At 37.5% G+C, this 14,141-nt stretch overlaps 1 protein-coding gene and 2 non-coding genes across 8 annotated transcripts in view; 1 reads left to right on the top strand and 2 right to left on the bottom strand.

Moving 5' to 3' along the window:
- The window catches only part of LOC123679897 (calmodulin-binding transcription activator 2), a 274,862-nt gene that overhangs the window by 60,968 nt on the left and 199,753 nt on the right, over positions 1-14,141 (top strand). The window lies entirely within an intron of this gene.
- On the bottom strand, positions 11,684-11,756 carry Trnaa-agc. Its single transcript has one exon. It is a non-coding gene; the product is annotated as a tRNA-Ala (tRNA).
- On the bottom strand, positions 11,845-11,917 carry Trnaa-agc. The gene has a single exon. It is a non-coding gene; the product is annotated as a tRNA-Ala (tRNA).

Genomic DNA, 14,141 nt, shown 5'->3' with positions numbered 1-14,141 from the left:
AGTTTTAACTTTTCAAAGGCGTCACTAACAATTTGTCAACCCACGTGCAGTCCCGATTCCATGCAATTGCCATAAATATACCATACCATTTCAAGATCGTTTTCAGATCCCAACCAATCAATCGGCAAGATCATACACGTACCCGCTACGAGCGTAAAAAAAAACCTGAATTATTCATTCGTTTCTCGGCATGCCTAATCCCTACACCGGTAATAACATTACATTATTCTCCGGGCACGGATGAATTCATCAATCAAACCGAGTCTTGTTCCGCGGAATTATAGAGTTCAAAACACTGGTTAACCGTTCCATTCGAGTTCTGCGGAATTGATATCTGATAAGGTAATGAGGAAAGTCGAAGGAGGGCCCACAAGCGAACGACGCGTGAGTAACCGATTCAACTGGTACTTTGGTATCATTACTGGACATTCCAATTTGTTATGCGATTCGAAGTGTAATTCCGTGATCAAGATACGGAATCTGGGCTAGTTTTGGACACGCAATTCCGTATCCGGATATGATCTCGGCGAGAGGTCTCGTTTTGTTCGGCTCACGGAAAAGTTCATTGGCTACCGGACGTAAGATTTCCCGTTGGGAGTGGAATATATTGTAATATACATAAGTATATCCTATATTTGTATACAAAGTCAGTCAATAGTTCGCGATAGGCCGATAACTCTTGAAAATTCTTTGCTAGGAGAATGATTCGAATTCTGACGGAATTATACTCAGCGCATAAGCTCAAATTATTTTTGACCCTACTGGATGGTCCGAAAATGGTGATAGGTAAACATTACCACCCTGTTTTTTAAATGGGAATGCCAATTGAAAAGTCCTCGGTCGACCGAGGACTTTTCAACACATTTTTTTGGCGAAATTCGATTTCATTATTCAACATAGTTGCCTTCGAGGGCGATACAGCGATTATAGCTAATATCTTCTAACTTTCGATACCATTTTTGTAGTACGATTTGTCTTTCGCTTCAAAATAGGCCTCAGTTTCGGCGATTACTTCTTCATTGGCGCTAACTTTCTTTCCAGCCAGCATTCTTTTGAGGTCTGAGAACAGGAAAAAGTCGCTGTGGACCAGATCTGGTGAAGACGGTGGATGCAGAAGCAATTCGAAGCCCAATTAATGCAATTTTGCCATTGTTTTCTTTGATTTGTGACACGGCGCATTGTCTTGATGAAACAGCAACTTTTTTTTCTTCAAAGGGGGCCGTTTTTTAACGATTTCATTCTTTGAACGATCCAATAACGCTATATAATAATCGCTGTTGATGATCTGGTTCTTTTGGAGGTAATCAATGAATATTATACCTTGCGCATCCTCGAATATTAATGCCATAACCTTGTCAGCTGACTGTTGTGTTTTTCCTCGCTTTGGATTTGGTTCATCCTGTGCAGTTCACTCAGATGACTGTCGATTGGAAATGATGGAGCCATGTTTAAGCCATAATCACATATCGACGCAAAAATTCAGGTTTATTGCACTTAAAAACAGCTTCAAACACTGTTGCTTTTGATCGATTGTGAGCTCGCACGGCACCCATTTTGTGCACAGCTTTCTCATTTACAAATATTCGTGAATGATATGATGTACACGTTCAGATGATATCTTCACAATGTCTGCTATCTCTGCTATTCTCTTCACGGTCATTCAAAATTATTTTTTGAACTTTTTTGATTTTTTCGTCGGTGACATCCTCTTTTGGGCATCCACTGCGTTCGCCGTCTTCGGTGCTCATTTCACCACATTTAAACTTAGCATACCAATCAATGATGGTTGATTATCCTGGTTCAACTGTATTTTTCCCTTCAAAAAACAATATTTTATCAATACACGAAATTCTTTTATTTCCATCTTTTTCCAAATAACAAAAGCAGCTACACTCATAACGCAATATCTCAACTAATGGTCGGACTGCTGTTTAATTTTTACACGTTTCGTTTGAAGTTTGGTACAAACGAAAAATTATATGTATTCAATACTAGCACCGTCATCTGTGCATCAGACCGGGAGCTTCTCAATTGGCCTAATACTGAATTTTTATCATGGTAATATAAAAATTATCGTTTGCAATCTGACATACATGATTATAACACTAGAGTAAATACCACATCAGGAAAAATTTTATGAGATTGAAAAAATCTCAAAAGAATCCGGAAAGGTGTGCGATATCGATATGTAATAGACTACCCCTTAGACTTAGGAACTTGCCAAAATCCAAATTTCAAAAACAAATGAAAGACATATCAGCCAGCAATATATTTTATTCTGTAGAGGAGTTCGTTTTGTTTTGGAAAACATAACTTTTCAAATGTCTTTTTTGAGTATACATTTTATTTTTCAACATAATTTATTATTTTATATGTATTATCGATTCATTATTTTATCTCATCCATATATCTAACTTATAATTTTCACTGTGAGTTTATCTGGATTTTTTGGTCTATCAACAGTTTTGAGTTGGTTTTCATCACTGCAAATTCTGTAATTCTGTTTATTTACATTTAACCAAGTGAATAAAAATAATCTCAAATTTCTCTCAGTATTCACCAATCAGCACAGATTGTGACAAAAAAAATTTTAAACATTTTTGAAGCATAAGTCTTTCCTTAAATGGCATAACCTATTGAACATAAATGACATAAGAAACGTCAAAAAGTAATACCCATTTCAAATTGTATGATTTATATTCAAAACTTCATTTGTTATTTCTGTACTGCCGTACATGAAGTTTAAAATTTAAATAATCAAGTTCCACTGTCCTATGATGCATAAAATATTCAAACTGCAATCAGGAAACGCAGAGCTAGAGTTAATGGAATGCAAAGATTGGTGGAGAAATTCCAATCTGAATTCATGATCATTGTCGAGTGTTCTATTCATCCACATGGATCGATAAAGATGAAATATTCCACCTGACGGAGATATTTATGTGCTGGTTTTGACTCGACAAATAAAATAAATCTCGGGCATCATAAATTTCACGGAACTTTAAGAATTCTTGGCAATATTGTGAACTGACTGAGAGTAATGGTTTTTGTACTTCTCCTAACAGGTGCATAAAAATGCACGATTTTAGTCGCACTTTTCGTTTTACTTTCGTACTGGATTCAAATTTGGAACATTAATTTACAGTATAACAGTTCCATATATCTGATAAATGGGTCAAATTATGAAATAGCCTACTCAACACTTTCAGCATATTTATTCATTGTTTCCAATAGGAAAATTTGTCAGGATAACTTTTTCTTAATATGAATTCTTTTAGGTTGTTCTTTAATTTGATTATTTGAACTGATATCTATAAAAGAAGACTGCTGAGATTTATAATCAATTACGCGACATGAATAACCTTCTTGTATTTTTTTTTCGAGAATATTGAGGCAAATAAAGTCATTTTGTGTTTAATAATAATAGCTCATTCACCATTTTGTAGAATTGAATTTGTATTATTCTATAAATCGTTTGGCCATTTTTGAAAGATCTTTCACCTATTCCACCTATAAATATTAAAATCCATTTATATCGTTATCTTACCAATTATTAAATGCATTTGCATTCAAAAAGAAAATTTGGCTCTGTCTTTTTGAAGGTCAGTATACTGTATAATGACCATACCTCAATATTGTTTTTTTTTCATTCAATTATAATCATAATTATTATGTTATCATCGATGGCTCTGTTGAATTGTTCATGTTTTGCTCAATTTCGCTTGTTTTTGCTTTCATATTATAAGGCTTTTTACATAATTTTTTTGGATGTATCAATTTTATGTTTGAGTTATTAAATCAGGGTTTGAGTGGCAGAAAAGAGGCATCCTCTAATGCCATCTGAACTTCGCCCAGGGGCTGTTTTGTCTTTGTAATGAATTGTAATCAATAAAGTCCTCGACTTCCTCATATTCACCATCATTCATGGGTTCCTCCGTGTCGTGCGGGAGACCGCCTTTGATCGCTTTTTACGATCCGCAGAGCTACGGTGGAACAATTCTTCAGCTGCTTTTCACACAGCTTCGTCCGTTACCCTGGACAGGATAACTTCACGAATTCCTTTTTTAGGGTCTCAAATTGATTGTGGAGCATTGACCTTATCTTTCACGAAGACCTGAAAAACTCTAAAGGTGTTAAGTCACAAGATATCGGTGGTCAATTGTGATAACCTCTCCAATACCAACACGGCCAGGCAATTTTTCTTGCAAAATTGCAATTCGTGTTCCACTTGGGTACCCGTTACAGTTGCACCTACCTTATTTTCGAATAAGTGAGGTCCAATCACACCACCAGAACAAAAACCGCAACGTGAAACGTTGAGGATCGGATGCTTTTCAACAAACCTTTTTTTTTTATTTTTCGTGCTCCTGAAATTTAAAAGCCTTGAGACCTGAGTCTTTATCCAAAATACGGTGTATGTCATTTGTGGAAATCCTTATTTTTAGAGATTCAAGGCTTCATTTGATATTCAAGCTACTTGGCTTGAGCTTGACTTGAAAATTTCGATATTGTCACCATTTTTTTTGTGAATTCTAACAATTTCATTGCTTTGTTGAAGCATGTTGACAGCTTCATCAGCCTAGATAACGAGCTTTCAAATGAAACCTTTTATTGAAAAACCCTATATACTCAATTTAGCTCTTCTCATCTAATTGAAATGAGTTGAAATCAAATTTTTGCGGTCTTAAATTTTCTCCTACTATTTTCTCCGCTTCAGATCGTCCCCAAAGGAAAAAACCCGAGCAAACAGATTTCCCAACAACATTCTTACGTCTGTCGAAATGATCGCGCAGCAACATGGAAAGAAAACGAAATCCGATAATGTTGACTACCTAAAATCTGCCAGCCGAGTGTCTTATGGAGGAATTGGCCGGGATTCCGTGTTGAACGTCAGGAAGCGGATGTAAATCGAAGCCTCTGCAAGTGTTGGGATCCTATTTCCCGAGGAGAATTTAATTTCAACGGGAATCGGTTTCGGAGAAACACCCTGATCTGGCTGTCACTTTGTCCCCTTTCTAAAGAGATACGATCGATACTTTGTGTATCGGCTTATAGGGATCTTGAGGAATTTCCTATAATTTATACATGCGATGATAATATTTGATCTTTTCGATTTTAGGTTCTTTCCGATGTGCAGCAGTGGCGGCTCGTGAGTTCCAGAAAAGGGTTGGCAAAATGGAAACATTCACAATTTTCATTCTGATGTAAACGTCAATGATATGAATGTCTGAATGTGAAATAGACTGAACCAACTCTTTTTCTACTGATAGGATTGACACTGCGTTCTGACGATTTTCTTATGTTGTGCTTCTCAGTAAAATCTTTGTGGTCAAAAATTGGACAATATAAATATCAAGTCGATAATTCAATATTAATTTCATGGAAAACCTATACTGAATATCGGATATATGTAGATGACAACAATTCCTCAATACCAAAAATCGTTTTGAGGGTTCTTCGGGCATCTATTCTTGAAACAATTCCTTTCTGATATTTTTAGATTATCTGGTTTGCAATGTTGCTACAGATTAAAAAGTATTATTCACTGATGGTTCTTTCAAATATGGCAAAAACTGATCGACTCCTTCAAGAAAAAGTCGAAAATTTAGGCAGAACGATATTGATTAATCAATCAATCTATTGGATCTAATCAGATCCAATGACATGAAGATTAATCCGAAGAAAACAGAATTTATTCATCACCAACACAAAAAAAAATAATGATAACATCTCCATATTGAGTGTATCAATCAACGAAAATTTGACATGTATGTACAAACATTGTCCACTGCAAATTAAAACAAGCTATCTGAGATAGAAGCTTTGCTAAGGTACTCACCATGTTCAGTTTCACGAATGTATGGTCTACGGTATTATCCTGTGTGGATCGTCTTAAGAGGCACATAGAATGAAAACTTTAAAAACATCAAAGATTATTGCGAAAATCAAAATTCACTAACACCCGGTATCGCGGAAACAAGAAATACTTTATTTATATTCTTCCCATTTTAACACATATTTTCAATTTTTCACTGCAGTCTGGTGATTTTCCGAGAGTTTGGAAACGCGGTAAAATCATTCCTATCGCGAAAAAAGAACATGCCGACCATCCTCAAGAATTCAGACCCATATCTATACCTCCCACACTGTCGAAAATTTTTGAGAAGCTTTTTCACTCTCAAATATTGAGGTTCTTAAACAGCCACTCTCAACATGACGGTTTTCAGTCAGGGTTCCGTCGGTGATATAGCACTACAACCGCGCTCGCTAAATTTCGGATGTCATAGGTCAAGCTATGGACAATTAAATGCTTACAATACTGGTACTTTTGGACTTTAGTAAAGCATTTAATTCTATTCGATATACTTTTGGACAGATTGCGTTTTTGAGCATTCCGTAAGGTTTTTCAAGTCTTATCGTGAGACGTGAGATATCAGTGATTTTAAATGAAAATTTCTCTGATTAGGTGGGGATGGTTGTGGGGGTTCCGAAGGGCAGCGTTTTGGGTCCACTCCTGTTCTCACTTTATGTCTCCTCTTTGGTCTATAATATAAGCTGTAGTTATCACCTCTTCGCGGACGACCTTCAATTCTATCTTCCTACTAGGATTGAGGAATTTGCTCAGTCAGTTCGACTTTAAAACGGAGATCAACTATTTCCACCACTGCTTTCCATATGGGTCTCGAACACAATCCGTCGTCATTGGTACTAAAGAATGTTTGGGTAAGGTAAATATACATGATGATGAATGATTGTTCTCCGTACGGAGAAGATTCCCTACTCTTCGGAGGTGAGTAGTCTGGGTTTAATTATAAATGAAATGCTTTCTTGGGATCCTCAGATTGCCAGTATGAGTAAAAAGTTTTACCAGTGCCTACATCAGCTCCAACTTCAGAAGAATTTTTTTCCTTTTCAGACGCGAAAGACTCTTTTCTTCACACTGTTGCTCCCTATTCTGTATTATGCTGACGTGGGCTTCATGGGTCTAACGGTAGACCAGTTGGGAAAACTCGACCGTTTACAGAACGTTGGTATTAAATTCGTTTATAACTTGAGGAAATTTGACCACGTTAACCGGCTCAGAGATGCTCTCACCCTCCTGCCCATTGGATTGCGTCGTAATTGGCATACTCTGCTTCTGGGCTATAGGGTTTTAAAATGTCGGATACCATCTTATCTGCTTTGCGATATTCGACCTCTCGGAAGTGAAGATCATCATAAGAGAGCACTTAGTAATCTCAGCTGAAAAATGAACGATCATTCCCCAAATATTATTCGTAACTGTTTCTCTGTGAGATTCCCTCAACTTTGGAAATGCATCCCCGTTGAGATATCTCATAAGCCTACTTTCAGGTCATTTAAGATGAGCCTCAAATGATACTTGAAACAGTCAATCGGTTGAAGTGTTTTCTTTCTAGATGTTCCGTCGATATATTCCCTCACTTTCCTTTCCAATCCATCCCTCCTATATTCCTAACAGGTTACACAACTTTATATATATTTTTTCAATTTGTCGTTAGATGTAATGGAAATGCTGAGTTAAGGGTTGGCAGGAAGACATCGCTCCGCGATATGTCCACTCATTGCATATTTTAGACACACTTCTGTAATATATGAATTTGCAATAAAGATTTGTTATAATGATAATAAGGTCTAGAATCTACAATTCAGAATTTAGACTTTCGTAATGAATCACCCTGTATACGACAAATCCTGTAATTGATTCAGGAAATGAATAAAGTTTTGGATATCACCGAACCCCTCTCCGAGTATCAGTAAACCAAGTTAAAACACCACGAACGACAGCCCATACCCGAAGGGTATACAAACCGCAAAAAAAAGGCCATTAACTTGTAGAGCATCGACCTATGAAAAGATATGGGGATATTGTTAGCGTTTCCGAGCGGCAATCTCAGCTACTCGAGGCCACTCTCTCCCTCTCTCTCTCTACTTCCACCCCCTAGAATACGGCGGCATAGAAACGCCCGGGAAATATATACACGAAATACCCGAATGCAATGTCATTATATTCCCGCGTCTCGAAACCGACAAAGAAGAATTGGAAATATCGGGGACGCATTCAACAAGCTGACGGCATCGCCATTTACGATCAGATACACGGATTGTGTCGGATGCTGGATGCACCTCTCCTCGGGCCCGACGTTATAACCCGCTATTCTGGGGTCGGAATCAAATGTTCGGCAATCTATGTAGGTTTGGCGGGAGCTAGACGCCCCGGAAGCCAATACGTTTCTGGTCGAGTCGCCCTGCTTGCACCAGGAGGGTACCCCGAGAACGGATTTCGGTGTATTTCCTCTTGTTATGAATTGTTCATCGTCTGGATTGTGGATTATATTTTGTTTCAGTTTTCAGTGAGGGTTAATTTGAAGTTTGTGTAGTGGAAGGGTTCATTTCGATATGATAACTTAAAGAAACATTCCAGATTTTGTTCGAATTTATTTCTTCTTCTTGCTCAGCTGCTTTTCATCCACTCTTGGATGTGGGCCTCCTTCAAACTTCTCCATTTTGATCCTGTGCCATCTTATGCAATCAATTTCTCACCTGAGTCCTAAGGTCGTCGAGCCATCTTCTTTGTGTTTTGTTTGTCTTGGTCGCCAGCGTGTTAGTTTACTTGTCCAGCTGCTAGGATCTTGACGAGCCACAAGTCCTACCTGATGACATTTCATATCTGCTCTTGTTGTATTATAACTACAACTTTGTTTTTTTTGCTTTTGCCGATTTGTTTAAATTCTCACCTCGTCTCTCAAACTGTAAACAAGCTTGGCATGTTTCATCGCTTTCAGTATTACCCTCAGTGCCATTGTTTCAACGCCATATGTCGCTACTGGCAACATACAGTTTCAAAAACTCGTTTTTTCAGGTTTATGGGGATGTTGTTGTTCTTAAATATACAGGGAGATTCAGCGTGATGGCCTATTATACGTTTATGGAAAACTAATCATAATTTGCAATGTTCGAGTTCGGGACGATTATCTTTCTCCATAAAATACGTTCGAATCTCTACACCTTCCAGAAACACTTCTACATTCTTATTTCAATTAGCGCACGCAGTATATAATTGCATCGTTAAGATTAAGATTTGATTACGGAGGTTCCCTTTCATTGCGACCTAATGGTCTGATGTGCCTCCCATCAGAGCTATTCTCTCCATAAGGTCATCTACAGCTCGCCTTCCAGTTCCAGAGTTCTAATGAACTCCAGTATCTGGGATAACTTCAATGGGGGCTAAATCTTCACTCCTTCAAGTTTCTTGTCCAAAGCATATTTTGTGTTGGCTATTGATGGCGAGGCATTCCGTCACCTGGTGATCCTCCCCAAAGAATCTGCACTCGACGTTTTCTGCTTGGCCCATTCTCATGAGGTGGTTCCTAAGGCGACAATGCCCTGTCAGGAGAAAGGAGGTGTAGTATATTCTTGCTAAGATCCAGATACTTCTTGGATCTTGCAGTGCCAAAGTGCGAAGAAACGTGTTGGGAGGATCCATACCAGAAATATTCCGCCAGAGTGTTTCTCTTTCGGTTTTTCCCTTCTCCTGAAATTCTTTCTTGTAGGTACATTTGTCTACGCCACAGAAAGGTTCCGGGCCGACGAAAGGAGTTTGTGCTCCTTTACTGGAAATGTGTTGGCTTCTTCATTCCCTCTAATTCCCGAGTGACCGGGAACCCAGACTAAAAAGACCTTGATATTTTTTCCATTGAGTTTTCTTCGCCACCCCATTATTATCTTAGATATGTGAGCTCAGTAGAGAGCTCAGTGCTTTGATTGCTGCCTGACGTATCAGAATGTATCGATATAATATCACATTTCTGATAGTTTTTTGCTAGGTTAATTTCTACACATCTTTCTATTCCAAGTATCCCTGCCTGAAAGACACTTAGACAACGGCCTCACGATATTGAGCATTTGGTATCAGTCCCGAAAACGACCAGATTTATTGAAAAAAGTAGTAAAAAATTGGACTGGTCAAAAGCCGCATCGGACATATGCCAAAAATCATATTTAAAAACTGAATGCCATGAAATTATCGATCAGATTTCAATTATTTGAAATTAATTCCAACAATATTTCAGTCCTGTATCATTATATAAAGTTCTCAAGAAGTACCCATTATTATTCATATTGGAAAACCCTTTATATTTCACTATTAATGAACGAGCTAATATCCGACTCGAATTTTCGTTCATAAATTTTTCATAATGGATCCAGAAAAACCACCTCAATCCCCTAGATCGCAAGGGGCTAATAAAATTCTCTTCTAACAGTGGTATTCCCCGAAGAAGTTAAAACATCGACTAAAGACAACAACTTCTGGCAACGTTCGTGGAAAAACCAGGGAATTGGTAGCGAGGCTTTGTCTTTGGCAAGTTATATCAACTGTAATTAAATAACTTGGGCTCGAATTAAAAGGGAATCGTAGCCAAACAGATTTACATTCAATTATAAGCGATCCTCTGCGAAGCGTGCACTATTATACCACAAATTCGGGTAAGCCCCTTTCCAGTGTAATGTGTACTACTTGTTTCCGCTTCCCTCTCTGTTTGTTCTGTCTATCGGCCGAAACTACTATCTGTTAGTCGAAGGTTTTAATTTGATATGGGTCTGTCAGTTGGGAGCTAGAAATAATGCTCTTGTTTCTACTAGAATTTTATGTTGGGTAAGGGTTCCCCCAGTTGTGAATGATATTCCATATTCGGGATGTTTAGGGAGATGAAGTGTGTAATAAATGATTTGAGCTGGCTGCAACTTTTATTCACATTATTCATTGACAGAAAAAGATGAAAAATATTCATATTTGAATATTGTAAACTTTATTGTGTTATGATTACCGTAGATATACTAACTGACAACGAAATTGCAACACCCAGATGGAGCTGTCTGAAATTTAGTTTTTTTTTTTTTTGGTGAAACATATGGTATAAAAAATCGAAGAATTTACAATTTTTTTTTTAAATTAGTTTATAATGTGTTTACCCACTGTGATTATCTAAGCACTCCCCAACACGTCCCGGCATTGATGCAATAAGATGGTATATTTCTTTTTGAGGGATACTATCCCAAGCTACCTGTTTTTCATCTCTCAGAGTCGCCGATGTCCGTGGGGGCTGGAGTAAATTTCCGAACCTTCTACCCATGATGTCCCAAGCATGCTCTATAGGCGAATGATCGGGGTATCTGGGCGGTCATGGTAAAAGATACACATGGCCCATGGGTCACGTCGAAAAAGTTTAAACTAACTCTGGCAGCATGAGGTTGGGCATTATATTATTATATTGCTGAAATATTGGATTCTCGAGCCGGTTAAGGTAAGGGAGAACATATGGCTCCACTATTTCTTGAAGGTAACGCATCTTTTTCATGTTACTTTGAATAAAGACTAAAGGTACTTGCATGTGCAATAGCAATTCCATACCATAACGCTTACTGTCCAGTATACATGACGCTCAACATCGAACTGAGGTTCATGTCTTTCTCCCCGACGTCGTCTGACCCTTCTTCGGCCATCATGTGCACCCAAGGAGATCGAGAATCATCAGAAAAGACGGCCTGATGCCATTCCACATTTAAATGTTGACGTTTTCTGCACCACTGTAATATTTGCCGGTGATGCTCAACCGTCAGAGCTAGTTCCAAATACCAATTTTCGGAAGAATTAAAAAAAAATTGGAGGCGCCGGGCATCGATCCCGGTACCTCTCGCATGCTAAGCGAGCGCTCTACCATCTGAGCTACGCCCCCTGATACTTCTATAAAAAATTAACTCTCTGAAAAATTACGATGACCCAGTTCGAAAAACCAGTTCTCAAGAGAATTTTTCAAAAAAATATGGAGGCGCCGGGCATCGATCCCGGTACCTCTCGCATGCTAAGCGAGCGCTCTACCATCTGAGCTACGCCCCCTGATGAAAAGTACTACATTTTTTCAATACGTAGATTGAAAGCACTCGAAAAAATGACAAAATGAAAGTTTACAAAATATAATTGACCATTGATTGCTATAATAAAGTAGATACTCGAAAAGTAGATCAACAACTTCGAAACTGGATCGAATGAGTTGAGTCATAACTCGTTAAAGATCAAGCGGAAGATAATATAGATATTTTCGTATGTGATAACTATGGTTGGCCCGAATATAGGAACATGTAGGTATTACGATTAGTTTTGCAGCAGCTATTTCAATCATCAGAGGCAAACATTATACAGTTATATAGTTTTTCTGTTCGTCTTCGGATTTTATCTGGAATCCACTTTTCCAACGAAACAGTCCCGAACTAAAATCAACCTCATTTGTTTGCATAGTCAACTCTGTATATTGATTTTTCAAGTATTCACGAAATATTGATACATTATGGATGGGGAATACATGATAAGTAGATAATGATATATTTTCACTTCATTCAGAAAGGATCAGAATATTCCAAATGTTCTTTCATAGTGCACCTATGATTAGGGAACTTCCAAATAAGTGCGAAAGCATTCAGGAAGACAAGTTTATTTATTTATTTATTTATCCTATTACATCCAACAGGCAAATGCCCATACTCGAACCAGTAGAGAGTTATATTCATAATGGCGTATAGGGTGAACGTTATGCTTTTTGTAGTATAAATATTTCGAAAATTTTCTCTGTACAGATTTTAACAGTAAAATATATTTTTCATGAACGGAATTCCATACCAGACCTCAGTATTCAAGTTTAAAAAGTATTGAACTGAAATATACTGACTGAATAGCTGTTATATTCGAAAATTCTCTGCAATTGCTCAGAACAAAATCCTTAGACCTATTGGCATTACAGACAATCTTTTTGATGAGGATATTGAATGAAAGCTTGCTATAAAAAAATCACCTGAATCCTTACAATCGTTCACCCTTTTCAGGTTATGGTTGTTAATATTATAATTGAATTCATTAGTGGTTAGTTTTCTGAAATAACTCATAATCTTACATTTATCGATATCATCTTATGTCTTCCTGCAGAATATAAAATCTGATATATCATTAATTACTCTGAAAATCTTGGGATTATCCTCAAAACGAAGTTTTTCCGAGTTCAATCGAGTGCATACGCCGTCAATAAAAATGAGAAACAATAGAGGAACCAAATTAGAACCCTGAGGTACCCCTGTTTGTGCTACGAAGTTAAATGAATTCTACATATAAATGCCTGTTTTGAGAAATCACTATGTTCGGTGAAATACCAAAACGACTCAACTTCCTCAAAAGCAACCTATGTGATACCCTATTGAAAGTTCTACTGAAGTCAGTGTAAATAACAACGATCTGTTTTCGATTATCCAAACAATCAGACAAATACTGTGAAAAGGTTCAAAGATTTGTGACTGTACTCCTCTATCGCATTTATTGGACACAAAAGTTGGAGGAATGGTTTTTTGTGGCCAAATTTCATTAATGTAGAGGCTCATATTCTTCAAATTTGTAAATTAAACTGTCAAGTAGATGGCTGGCACGTTTTGTTTTTAATAGAATGTGATCATAAATGTCATTACTTCAAGTATCCAGCAATTCCCAGAAAAAAATTTAAATCATTTTCGTAAGTGTAGCTTTCCAAGAAAAGGCCTTGGAGCTTTAGTTCATATCAAAGACCACCTTTAATTATCGACAAAGTTTTCCTACTTATTCCACCATGTATTCGAGATCGTGTAAATTTAATTCGGTCTTGAAATTTACGAAAAAGTTGCCAATTACCACGTTCTAAAAAATTCTCGTAAAATTCCCTTCTCTTGCCTTTGTTTCAAATTGATATTCACCGCATTACCCGATAAATAAGCGGCCGAACAATTATCGAATTCAATTGTGACCAGTCCCCGGAATTTCGCCTTTTTCTCTTGTTCCTCGATGGTAATTAACTCTGCGATCCTTCGGAATTTCAATGATGATCGAGAAACAAGTGATGCTAATTATTATCGATTCGTCAAGGGGGAAGGGTGAATTCACACCATATTAGGATCATTTTCGGGGGAAAAGCGTTCGGTTCAGAACGAATCCCTATTCCCGCTAGGGAATGAGGGATGCATTTTGTAGGGTAGGTACCTGATTTTGACACATGAATCGATAGAAATACAGAACAAGAGCTGAAATGAAATGATGTTTTTGCACGATT

The sequence above is a fragment of the Harmonia axyridis genome, chromosome 5 (assembly GCF_914767665.1).
Source record: "Harmonia axyridis chromosome 5, icHarAxyr1.1, whole genome shotgun sequence".
Lineage (NCBI taxonomy): Eukaryota > Metazoa > Arthropoda > Insecta > Coleoptera > Coccinellidae > Harmonia > Harmonia axyridis.
Note: the sequence above shows the minus strand (reverse complement) of the source record. Positions and strands in the feature narration are given on the sequence as shown.